Source organism: Sciurus carolinensis, chromosome 5, assembly GCF_902686445.1.
Source record: "Sciurus carolinensis chromosome 5, mSciCar1.2, whole genome shotgun sequence".
Lineage (NCBI taxonomy): Eukaryota > Metazoa > Chordata > Mammalia > Rodentia > Sciuridae > Sciurus > Sciurus carolinensis.
Window position 1 is genome coordinate 9,100,249 of NC_062217.1, and position 12,576 is coordinate 9,112,824.

A 12,576-nucleotide genomic window follows, 5' to 3' on the forward strand; every position below is an offset into this window, starting at 1 on the left:
AAGCGCATGGAATGCTGCTCCCACTTACTCTTGCTCTTGGGTCCGGGTTGAAAGAGGAGGCGCTAGCCTCTGTAGCTGGTCACCATGACAGGGGAAATGAGCGTGGGGAAGCTTGCACTAACTGTTAAAGCCTCTATCACTTCAGCTCTCCTTCTGTTGACCAAAGCAAGTCCTCTGGCCAAGCCCAAGTTCAAGGGGGCAGAAAAATGCAGTTGTAGCAGGTGTGCGAGGGAATGGTCAATCTTCTTGTCCTATATAAAAATACCATAGTTAAAAATACACTATGTATGTACTTAAAAATACACTGTTTTATTTCTTCCAGTAAGGGAAGCTGGGAAATCCAAGATCAAGTTGTGGGCAAACTCAGTGCCTGGTGAGGGCCTGTGGTTCACAGATGGCCACCTTATTTCACTGTGTCCTCACATGGGGAAGGGGGAAGGAAGTCTCTGAGGCCTCTTTTTAAAAGGCACTAATTTCATTCATGAGGACTCTATTTCATGACTTGGTTCCTTTCCACCTTCAAATACCATCTCTTGGGGGCTGGGGAGATAGCTCAGTTGGTAGAGTGCTTGCCTTGTAAGCACAAGGCCCTGGGTTCGATCCCCAGCACCCCCCAAAAAACATGATCATCAAATACCATCTCTTTGGGGATTAGGTTTCAACATATGAACTTTGGGTAGATACAAGTATGGAGTCTATGGCAGGAACAATAAGCAGGATATTTGAACAGCCCTGATTACTACCACACCCTCCCTTGATTTCTGTTTGAACATCTAGTGAAACATTGATAATGTCATATCTACAACAGGAAGTGTACCTCCCTCTGTGGGCAGTATCCTTGTATGAACTACAAGGCAGACAGTGAGGGGCATCTAATCACAAATTGCCTTATAGTGAAACAGTACAGCAAATACGGCAGGTTGTCTGAGAGTCAGAGCTTTCCAGCTGTATACCTAGCACCTAAGTGCATCGTGAACAGCCGTTGAACTGAACACCATGTTCTTCCTGGGTGAAGATTAGTTCCCCATAATACCCACTGACTTCCCAAGCTGCCTCCTACTCAGAGTAAGTTCTCAAAGCTAATCTTTGTGTTTGTTTAACTTATTTTAACTTTCAAGTTTTTATGCCATTTGGTTATGACCAGTGGCATAGTTTTTCCAGCTCTGTTGCTTTAGTGTTCTTAAATGTGAGAAGAGAAACTTGTTAGGAAAATAGAATAGCATTATTCTTTGTAGTAACATAGGAAGATGGGAATGCCCAAGAAACATCTCAATTTGAAGAATATAAAAATTTTTAGACTTCTTTAAATTCTGTATTCTTCCAGAAAGATCTTATGGATACAAAGATATGTACTTATATATTTATGTGTGTATATATATGCACATATTTATATATTTCCTCTTCACTGAAAGTATATTATACTGAAAAAGTAGCATAGTATGCTGTCACTGTTCTATTTTTGACTTTGCAAAACTTCCTGATTAATATTAGTACATAGAATTACTATTCCCTCAAAATAAAAAATAAGAAAAGAACTGGGAATGTAACTGTGCCAAAGTATATCTGCATTCAATTCCCAGTACAAAACCAAATAACTTTAACAGGGCATGTTGTCAGCTTTCCATTACTATAACAAATACCTGAGAGTAACTTTTTTTTTGGTTCTGGGGATTTAATCTGGAGGCACTTAACCTGAGCCACATCCCCCGTCCTTTTTTGTGTGTGTGATAGGGTCTTAATAAGTTGCTTAGTGCCTCACTAAGTTGCTGAGACTGCCCTTCAACTTGTAAACCTCCTGCCTCCCTGCTGAGCTATTGGGATTACAGGCATGAATTTATAAAGAGTAAATTTATAAAGAGAAAAGTTTTATTTTGGCCCATGGATTCAAGATTTCAGACCCCGATTATGAGTGGGACACATTGCTTTAGTTTTTGTGGTGGCACATCATGACAGGAACACTCGGCAGAGCAAAACTAGTTACTTCATGGCCAGGAAACAAAGGAAAGCAGGAAAACGGGACTGGGGTCCCACTATCCCCTGCAAGGGCACATCCCTGGTGACCTCAGAGCCTCCCATTAGGCCCCGCGTCCTCAGAGTGCCACCACTTCCCAGTAGCACCGAAGGGACCTAGCCTTTACTACATGGACCACTGGGGGGACTTAAGATTTCAACTATAGCACTGTAGTTTTTTGTTTCACCCCAATTCCTGACACACATTAATCAGCAAAAACATACTGCCACTGAGTTTCCTGACAACAAATCCCTATGTTGATGACAAACATTACAGGGGACAGCGAAGGAATTGTTCAAGGTGCCGTTCCTGCCCTACAGGGCCTCACTGCACAAAGCACCCCAGAGAGCGCTGGGTCTCTCCATGGGCTCAGGTCTGGACCTGCCTGTCTGTCGTCATTTCTAACACCTGTGTGGGCTTTCATAAATCCTGGCTATCTCCAACACTTGGGATGCCAGAAAAACCTGTTAGGTTGAGGATTCCAGTTATAAGTTGATCTGAACGATGATCCCAAGCATCCTGAATTGAGCAAGAGAGGCAAAGAGTGTGGTGGGAAGGCAGGCACTCATGAGTTAAAGGATCTTGTCTGCTGGGTCTCATTCTGCCACTAATTAGCTAACTGACCTTTAACAAGGTCTCTGTTTCCTCAAACATAAATTTGAGGGTTTTATAAGAGACAGTGAGAAACAATGCCTTGCACAATGGCAAAACATCATTACTATTATTATAAGGAGGTTGTATGTGGTAGAGACACAGTAAACCAAACCGGTTATTATTAGCATTCCACTGCCTCAAGACTTCATAATGCAGGCAAACGGAATGAGTTTATAAAAAGACTATTAAATTTGAAAGAAATATTTTTAAAAAAATCAGTTTAGATGTAAAGAGAACTTAAAAACTTGTTTCCTTGAGGTAGATAAGATACATACCCAGTGTACATATTAAAATCAGGAGGCCGTTATCACTTAAATACTGGGAAAAAAATTTCTTCAGCCAGTGTTTCAAATTTTGTCCAAAGATCTGAATCATTCAAGTGTTCTTATAACAAATACAGTGTTCTTCCAGACTTACTGAATCTGAATCTCTCAGGGAGGTCCACAATATATATTTTAAACAAAGATCCCAGGTGATTCTTACCATCAGGGAAACTTGGGAACTGCTAAGCTCAACAGTACTTACGTGCTGTACTCATTTCTAAGATTGCTTTGTAGTAGGAAAAATTAAAACTGGAAAGTTTCTTTAAGATCTTATTCCATTGGGTAGTGTGCCAGTTATCAAATTTATTGCCTCTCAGCTTCAAATTCACCCTTCTCTGCTCTGCTGTGTGATATAGGAGCTGGACCCTGGCAACCTGGCTCCCTTGCCAGCTGGCACAATTTTAAGATCTGCAAAATTTCTGCCATTAGTTGTCTCCAATTTTCTTCAGAAGCCTAGGATTAGATTCCCCCTCACCCTGAAACTGGAAAATGAAAGTTCCTCCTAGATAGACTTTCTTTGGTTTTCAGAACAGTACTCTGCTGGTTGTCCACCTGTTTCCCTGCGTCAGTCTCCTCTGCTAGCTCCTCCTTTTCTTCTGCCCTCTGATGTCTGCATGCTGTAGAACTCTACCTACACTTAGCTCCCTGGATGATGATATCTCCATGCCTGGCCTTAAGTAACATTAACATCCTGAAGATTCCAAAATTGGAACCTCCAGTTGGTTCTCTTTCTGAAACTCCAACTGCCTGTTTGGTATCTCCACTTGCATATACCGGATGGGAATATTAAAAACTTTACATGCTCCAAATTTAACTGTGCAACTTCTCCAGTCTGCTCTTCTTTCAGCATTCCTCTTGTCAGTTACTAGAAATGTCATGTTTCTAGTTGTTCAGGTGAAAAATCTTGTCCCCTCACTCTCTGATGCTACATTCAATTTATCAGCAAAGTATGTTGGCTCAGTCTTCAAAATACAACCAGAATTTGATTGCTTCTCACCACCTCACTGCTGCCTTCTTCATCCAAGCCCATTGATGTTTGGTCTGGATTGTGCAGGAGCCTCCTCTCCCTGGATAGGTGAGGTCGACCTGCAGTCCAGACGACCTCCCAAATCTTGGTGGTCCACAGCCTGCGATCTTTCTCTGGCAACGTCATCATTGCAATGTTCCTCAACATCTTCTGCTCAGGCCCTGTCTTGTGGGTCAGTCGTAGACCAGTACGTAGCCAGCTGACCATGAGGCCAAGAGAAAAAGGGGCATGTTGGATGATACGATGGCTTTGAAAGCTTCACCTGGGCTTAACATTTCCCTTCTGCTTCCACATCATTGTTCAAAGCATGGACATGCTGAGGTAGACACGACAGGAATGCACAGCTGATTCTTGCTATTGATAGAAATTATGATCTATAAGTTCACAGCAAACACAAAAATCAGCCAATACTGAACCCTGGCTCCGAAGCTAGGAAGTACAGGGTCAGTTTCCTGTGTTTCTCTGGTCACAACATTTTCATTAGCTAAAGCACTATTTGCCAACACTTTTGTAAAACAAGTCAGTCTCATCATTTTTTAAAATCTTTTTTCCACAGAACGCTTTTTCAAAAATTCTCAGCAGATATTTTTTTTTTACATCTGTATTTTTATATTGGGGCAGTAGAAATGAAGACGTATCCTGGGATGAATCCAATGAAAGCTTTTGTTCCATAGGACTAGGAGAGACGCTGAGGAAGTAACAGTTGTTTGGAAGCATCCAGGTGTATGTTTGTACGTTGGGGTAGGTAGAAGGAATGAGGTCAAGTGTGAAGGTCTTCACACCCTCCATCTCGCCTGCAACCGGGGCAGAAAAAGCACCACCCACATTTCCTGCTTTGTGGGATTGCAGATGGCCAGGCAGCGATGGGCATATTGGTGAAGATGGTGATCTGCACATTCACATTGTCCTGATCAGCTCCACTGGGCACTTTGGAGGTCAACACTCTGGACAGCAGCTCCTTAGGCCAATCCAGTGCCAACCCAGGTACTTCCAGCATGTGACTCTATTCAAGTGGCCTCTCCAGGGCGATAGCTCACTTTAAGTCTTCCTCAGCTTCCTGATCTTCAGGCTGAACATTTCTCATGCCCTATGGCCTTTTGCAACAAGCGAACCAGCCAGGACTGGTGGAGAAGGGTTTACTGTTTTCCTCACACTGGGTAACATGACCTTTTTTTTGCTTTCGGCCTCAGAATTATACTATCTACTCTACTTTTTAATGAATGGCCATCTCATTGATCTACCATTTTGGCCATTTTGGCCCCTTTTCTGTACCTTATTACACACTATAGATGTTAACTTTATCACCTTCCGGATTGGTTTTACATATAAGTTAACAAATTCCCTTTTTTTTTTTCTGGGTGTGCCCTATTGTTGATTCGTTAACATTGACTTCATGGCCAATGGCACTAAAATTTGAGCCTGAATGAAGCTTATCTAAATCAATGAGGTGACCATCAGATTAACTAACCTCCCTGAGTTAGTCCTTGCCCACTTCTCTGTCATCACACAGAAGCCAGAGTGATCCTGTTGCAAAGCAACTCAAACTTCCTTGCTTACCTGCTGAGACTTTCTGAAAGCTGCCCACATTACTCAGAATAAAGGCTGAAGAGCTTAGGAGCCTGTGTGCCTCTGCGCCTTCCCCTCACACTGGCCTCTAGCCTCTACTTCACTCACTCCGCAGCAGCCCTGACTCAGTCTGTGCCTTGGGGTCTGGAATGTTCTCCCCCAGGGCTTCCCCTTGCTTTCCTCTTCACTTCCTTCATCCCCTGTGCCTGTCTTAAGTATGCCCTTCCTTGCCAAACTTAAAACTGGCTTAGGGTTTGTATGCTATTCTCTCTCATATTGTCTTTTGACACTCACATTTTTAAAACTTATTTCTTGTGCTTGTCCATTTTAAACACTTGTTCCTGCAAGCTTCTTCATGAAGGTGCCCAGCACAAATAAGCAAACCATAGACTACTGGAGGGCTCACAGATGAGAAGAGAGATAAGGGCTCAGTTCATCAAAATTCATTCTATAGAACAAAGTCTGAGTTAAAGTCAATAGATACAAGGCAGAAATTATAGGCAAAATCTTCATTTGTTCCCTTATTAAATAGTGGAGCAATAGTAATTATTGGAGTTTAGAGTAGTTCACTTGGGCAAGGGATGACTGAGTCCAGTTTTGAAGCTATGAAGGTATGTGCTCTGGCAGAAAAAGGAAGCTGTTACATGTGGCAAAGAGAGGTGACTTTTTTTAAGGACAGTGGTTTCAGAGCTCAAGGAATGGGTGGTACTTGTTTGACTTTTAAAACTTACCAGGACAGAAATTGTCCATATTGCCATCATTACTCTCCTGTAGCAGGGAATCTGGTAGTTCATAGAAAATGCCTTATTCTAAATAAAATGCTGCACATAAAGTACTAAGACAGTACTTGGTATATAATAAGTGCTCAGTAAATAGTTGCTGTTAACAATGAGATTGGAAATGAAGCTTAGATCCTCAATTTTGTCTGTTATTACTCCAGTGTGTGGCATCCTAAACATCTCCTGTAGAGTCACTTGGAGTATCAGATCTTTCAACAAATGTTTAGAGGTCATCTACTGTATACCAAGTGGTCTGATAGATACAGGAGGAGCAAGAATGTCCCTTTTCTTAAGAAACTCCCAGTCTCATGGATAGTGTCATGCCATGTGAGGAATTTGGGCACATGAACTAAATATACTGCTCAGCCAGGCTGATCAGTTTCCTTTCTTTTATCTCAGCCATGAGAATGGCCTTTATGAAGAGACTAAGTACAAACTGAAGCCATCCTTCCGCAACATCTGGATCCCAGACTGTTGTTTTCTCTGCTGAATTTCTGGCTGAAAAACTCCTGAGTGCATCTACTCTACAGGCATTATAGTCTGAGTTAAATTCCACCCTTTCCACTTTTTCCTCTCTCTCTAATTTTATTTGGACCATCTAGTTATTAGTAGTTGTTGGCTTACAGACCAGTAACAAGAAAGAATGCACAGAATGTATGGAAAGGTGAAATGATGAACTGAAATATCCCAAATCCAGGGACACTCAGCGCAAATTCTGTCTGTTGTCTACTGGTCCTGGTACTTTGGTTAAATTAACTTAATTTGTTAAAGAAAAACAGTGGTTACTATACTTACTTCCCAATATAGGTGTCATATATTAAGAGAGTGGGGGGATACCACAAACCAGGTATGTAGTAGATGCTCTATAAATGTCCATTCCACCTACTTGTTGTGTTCATATACTTGGGATTGGACTAGAAGGGATTACTGGAGTGGGAAACCAGGCAGTCTGCTTATTATGTGGATATAGTGAACAGTTAGGCTGGTTAAGAAGGACTTTGGAAGGAATAAGTGAAGAGGCGTCCAGACCATGATAAGAATTTCAACTTAATTCAGAGAACAAAAATTTGAGCAGCAGTTCAAAATGACCCTTGAAGATAAATTTTTTCTATCCCCCAAAGAAAATTGATATGTGAAAAGAAGTGACAGAAAATTTATTGTGTCCACACTTACACTTGCAAATTGGTTAACAATGTACAGCAAAAGTTCAGCCATGCATCACAGTAACCCAGTGACAAATTGGATTCTACTACAGCGTAGAAACTTAAATGCCTCTTCCAAAATATTTAACCAACTGGCAAGATGCTTAGGACAAAACTCAATCAGCAAATCTCACTAGTGAAATTAATAGGAAGATAACTTACCTGAAGAAAAGTAAGTAGTTCTGCTCAATGAGAAATACAGGTCCTACCAAAATGTTTTGTAGGGAAGCATACTGGTACAATGGCAAACTTTTAAAATACATGTTCAGTTTTATAATTATAATTTCACTGTAATTACCACAAATAGGAGTATAAATTTGTTGATTCTTTTATCCATATAAACTTTGATCCAATATCTATTTTATTTGTGTGTGTGCAATGCATGTGGTCAAATTCTAGAAAATGTAGTAGACCAAAACCAGTTTTTCAAGTCAGCATTGGCTTTGCAATAGTGCCACCTTCTGGCTGGAGATCACCTTCACAAGCCCGCACAGGTCCACTCTTGTCCTTTGGTGCTCTTCAATGAGATTTTGCAGGGGATGCTTGAATTAGGCACGGTAAACCAGTCACCGCGGGCTACCCCTGACGATGCTGGTTGGAAACATGCCATAAGACGAAAAACCATACACAATGAAGGACAACATGAGGCAAATAGAGCTCAGAGTGATAAAAACGTGCAAAAATACAATCAATAGTGGGGATTAGCTCGCTTGCTTGCTCTGGTTGCGCAGTTCTTCTTCAGAAAGATACAGTGCAGCTGAATAAGCTTCAGAAAAGGTCAAATGAAATGATCGTCCCCAAAGGAGTAGGGATTTTCTGTAGATTTGAACAGAGTGAGAGCAGTCTCATGGCTGTTCTGGGAAAAACAGCCGTGAGGGTGCCGGGTAAGGGCAGCCTCTTGAAGCCAGAAGCTGGGAAAGGTAGTGCCATGCTCTCCAGATCATGCCAACGCCACGGGGCTCATTAGAGTGAAGGGAGGGAGCTTAAAACACAAACACAAATAGACATTTTACATTTATTATTTAGCTTAATCCTTGCAATAACCATGCTTTACAAGGGGTCTCACCACCTTTGTAGATATGAGAAACTAGAAGCTCAAAAAAGGTAAGTATCTTGGTTACATTTATAGAATGAATAAGTACAGCTCTGTCTATGACTCCAAAGATGACATCTTGCAAATACAGCAGATGATCCATCTCCATGTGTATTTTATTTGACTATTTTTTAATTTTTAGAAAAATAGGGGAAAAAAGAGGAAACATGAGCTAATGTTCATTCTTCTAGCATTTACTTTGTGCCACACATTACACTAAATGTTTTTCATGTATGACTGAATTTGCTTTATAAAATAGTTTTGCTTACTCATAGTGCTTTTTCCCCCACTTAGAGCTCAAACGTGCTACTTTTAATAGTTTGTTTTGGTTTGGATGTGAGGTGTCCCCCAAAAGCTCATGCGTGAGACAATACAAGAAGGGTCAGAGGAGAAATGACCGGGTTGTAAGAGTCTTAACCCAATCAGTGATTTAATCCCATCATGGGGATTAACTGAGTGGTAACTGAAGTGGTGGGTGTGGCTGGAGGAGGTGGGGATTGGGGCGTGGCTTTGGGTATATATTTGTATCTGGCCAGTGAGTCTGTCTCTGCTTTCTGATCACTATGTGAACTGCTTCTTCCCTCTGCCACACTCCCTCCATGATGTTCAGTCTCACCTCAAGCCCTAAGGAATGGAGCTGGCCTTCTATGGACTAAGACCTCTGAAACCGGGAGCCCCCAAATAAACCTTTCCTCCTCTGTAATTTTTCTGGTCAGGTCTTTTAATCACAGCAGCGAAATAGCTGACTAAGACATAGTGTATTATTATTGTCACTTGTCTGGCTGCAAAACAAGGTCTTCCCCTCTTCTTTTCGTTCCCTTTCTCTCTTGCTCATATCCCAGCCCCATGAGATGCAATTCTAATGTGTAGTGCATACATTTATTTGCACAGATGTGCTGTTGCAAAATGTGTGTTGCTATTGAACCTGTCTTCGTTCTAACTGACGTGTGTGATTTTTTGTCTCATTTTGCTTCTGTATTCACTCAGCACTGTTTTAAAAATCCTATGTGTTGTTCTGTGTGCATGAGTGGATTACTTCTAACAGTTGACTAATACTACATTATGTCCCTGTGCCTCAGTTTACCATGCCACTTCCCAGGGATGGCAGAGCAGTGACCATCCCATTGCATGCCTTTCTAAGACCTGAGGGTGGGAATTCCTGGGAGGTAAATATCTGAGATTCCTACTCACCAGGCACAGTGAGCAGTGTGTTTGGATGGAGACCAAACCCACTGTTCCCCAGAATGGCTGCCAAGAATGGGGCCAAGTTTCAGCAGCAGCGTAAGCGTCCCTAAATCATCTCTGCCAGCAGTGGAATTATCCAGCCCTCTAATTTCTTCCTATCTTATTAGTCCAAAATAAAAACTTGTCATTGTTTTAATTTGAGATTTTGATAACCAAATCATTTGGACCTTTTTCTTAAAGGCCTTGGCCCCTTATGCTTCCTACTCAGGTCTTTTGACCGGTTCTTAAGGACTTGGGGGAGAGCGTCACAGAAGTCCTGTTAGTCCTGCTTCTGAATATGCAGAGAAGGACTTGGGGAGGTTAAGCGACTCCTTGGAGGTCATCGGAGCAAGTTGTGAAGCAGGTATTTGAACACAATGTCATGCCTCTGCAAAGCTGGGCATCAGGGACAGCCTGTCATCTAGTCATCTTGACCTTCTCTTTCTTAACCTTGGTCATTGAATAAGAAAACTGTGGGCTTTCAATGGTTAAGTCACTCTTCAACAGAAGATCACTCAAATGAACGCAATGGGCTGGGGGTGTGGCTCAGGGGTCGCGCTCCCCAGGGTTCAGTACCTACTACCAAACAAAAAAAAGCACAAGGGAACAAATTTGTGTTTCCTTTATTCAATACTTCCTTCCTCTTGCCTACATTCCTCCTAAAAACCAGTTTTTTTTTTTTTTTTTTTTTTTTTTTTTTGTGGTGCTGGGGATTTGAACCCAAGGCCTTGGGCTTGCAAGGCAAGCACCCTACCAACTGAGCTATATCCCCAGCCCAAAACCAATTTGTTTTTAATAAACTAAAACCAAAAGAAGATTAATCCCCCATATTTCTATCAAATTTTGATGAATACTGTCATGTCATGCTGTTTCCCCAAATTACCTTGAAAATATGCTTAATGCATCTACACGTGCAAAATCCCCTACTAGAAACCTGGAAAAACAGGCAGCACCATGATTTTACAGATCCCTCTGACTTCCATCTAGAGGACATTTTAAAGGCAAGAGTCAAATCCTCAAATTGCTTATGATCTTTGCACTTAATGCCTGTCTTGATTAGATTCTTTACATTATTCTTGTGGCAGATTGCAGACACTTAGGCTATTGTTTATTCTCAAATTTAAGTTCACATTTATTCATCAAAATAAGTTGCTTATCTCTGTAAGAAGGACCAATGATAATTTAAAATGAATTTATACTTAAAAAGGCATAAAAGGAAGACATTTAATATCATCTCTTATGGTTACCAGGGCTTTATTGCTATATTTAAAGATTTCCATATGGCTTCACTAACACTTTAGCAATACCTAGCATCACTAATGTAGAGATATCTTGAATGGTTAAAAGTTGGCACATTTACTGATTACAAAATAAGGTGTTAGTTTGAACTTCTTAGATGATGAGCTGATGGTTCCCAGATGCTGAGGGGAAGGGACATAGGGGAGAAGTTGGTTGAGGAACACAGGATTTCAGTTAAACACGAGGAATAAGTCCAAGAGATCTATTGTACTTCATGGTAACTTTAGTTAATAAACATGTATTGTATACTGAAAATGGCAGGCAGAGTAGATTTTAGGTGTGCTTATCACAGAAAAGAGTAAGTATGTGAAGTAATACACATGTTAAATTGCTTGGTTTAGCCATTCTACAATGTACTCATACATATATCAAAATATAAATATATATACGTGTATATTGTATATTGGCAATTTTTGTCAATTTAAAAAGCCCCTCCAAAAATATAAACAACCCCCAAGATAGTCAAATATATATAATCGAAAAAAGAAAACAGAATTTTGAAGGATCTATAATATTTTAAAGAAAACTTAAATGCCAGTTTGAGAAGTGTTATTCTTGTAAATGTTATAGTGGTGATAGTTTATAGTTGTATTTCTTACTTTTACTCACTGATGTGTCCTGGATTTCTATATCATTTAAATACATCGATTATATGGTTAGAGTCATTAATTTGGCATTTATTTCCTTTAGTTTAAATGTTAACAAATAAAACTTTGAAATCAAATGAGGTATAGAAGAACAGAGACAAGCCCACATAAATCCAATTGTCTCATAATAAACAAAGGTATCATAAACAAACTTGGAGAAAAGATAGCTTCTTCAATGAAGGGTGCTGGGAAAACTGGAAATCTATAGGTAACAAAATGAAATTAGACCCCTATCTCTCACCCTGCACAAAACTCAACTCAAGGTGGATCAAGGACTTAGGCACTAGAAAAGAAAACCTGCACCTAACAGAAGAAAAAGTAGGCCCAACCCTCCATCATGTCAGTTTAGAAACTGAATTCCTCAACGAGACTTCTGCAAGAAGTAAAATCAAGAATCAAAAAATGGGATGATATTACACTTAAAACTTCTGCACAGCAAAGGAAACAATCAAGAATGTGAAGATAGAGCCAACAGAATGGGAGAAATCTTTGCCACCTATACCTCAGAGAAAGCACTAATCTCCAGGATACATAAAGAACACAAAACATTTAACACCAAAACCCCCCAAATAATCCAATCAGTAAATGGGCAAAGGAACTAAACAGACACTTCACAGAAGAAGAAATACAATTGGTCAACAAATATATGAAAAATGTTCAACATCTCTAGCAATTAGAGAAATGCAAATTAAAACTATACTGAGATTTCATCTCATTTCAGTCAGAATGGCAACAATCAAGAATATAAGCA

General features: G+C 40.5%; 1 non-coding gene across 1 annotated transcript; it reads left to right on the top strand.

The window, feature by feature from the left end:
- Positions 1-542: 542 nt before the first annotated feature.
- On the top strand, positions 543-616 carry Trnat-ugu (transfer RNA threonine (anticodon UGU)). Its single transcript has one exon. It is a non-coding gene; the product is annotated as a tRNA-Thr (tRNA).
- Positions 617-12,576: the final 11,960 nt, after the last annotated feature.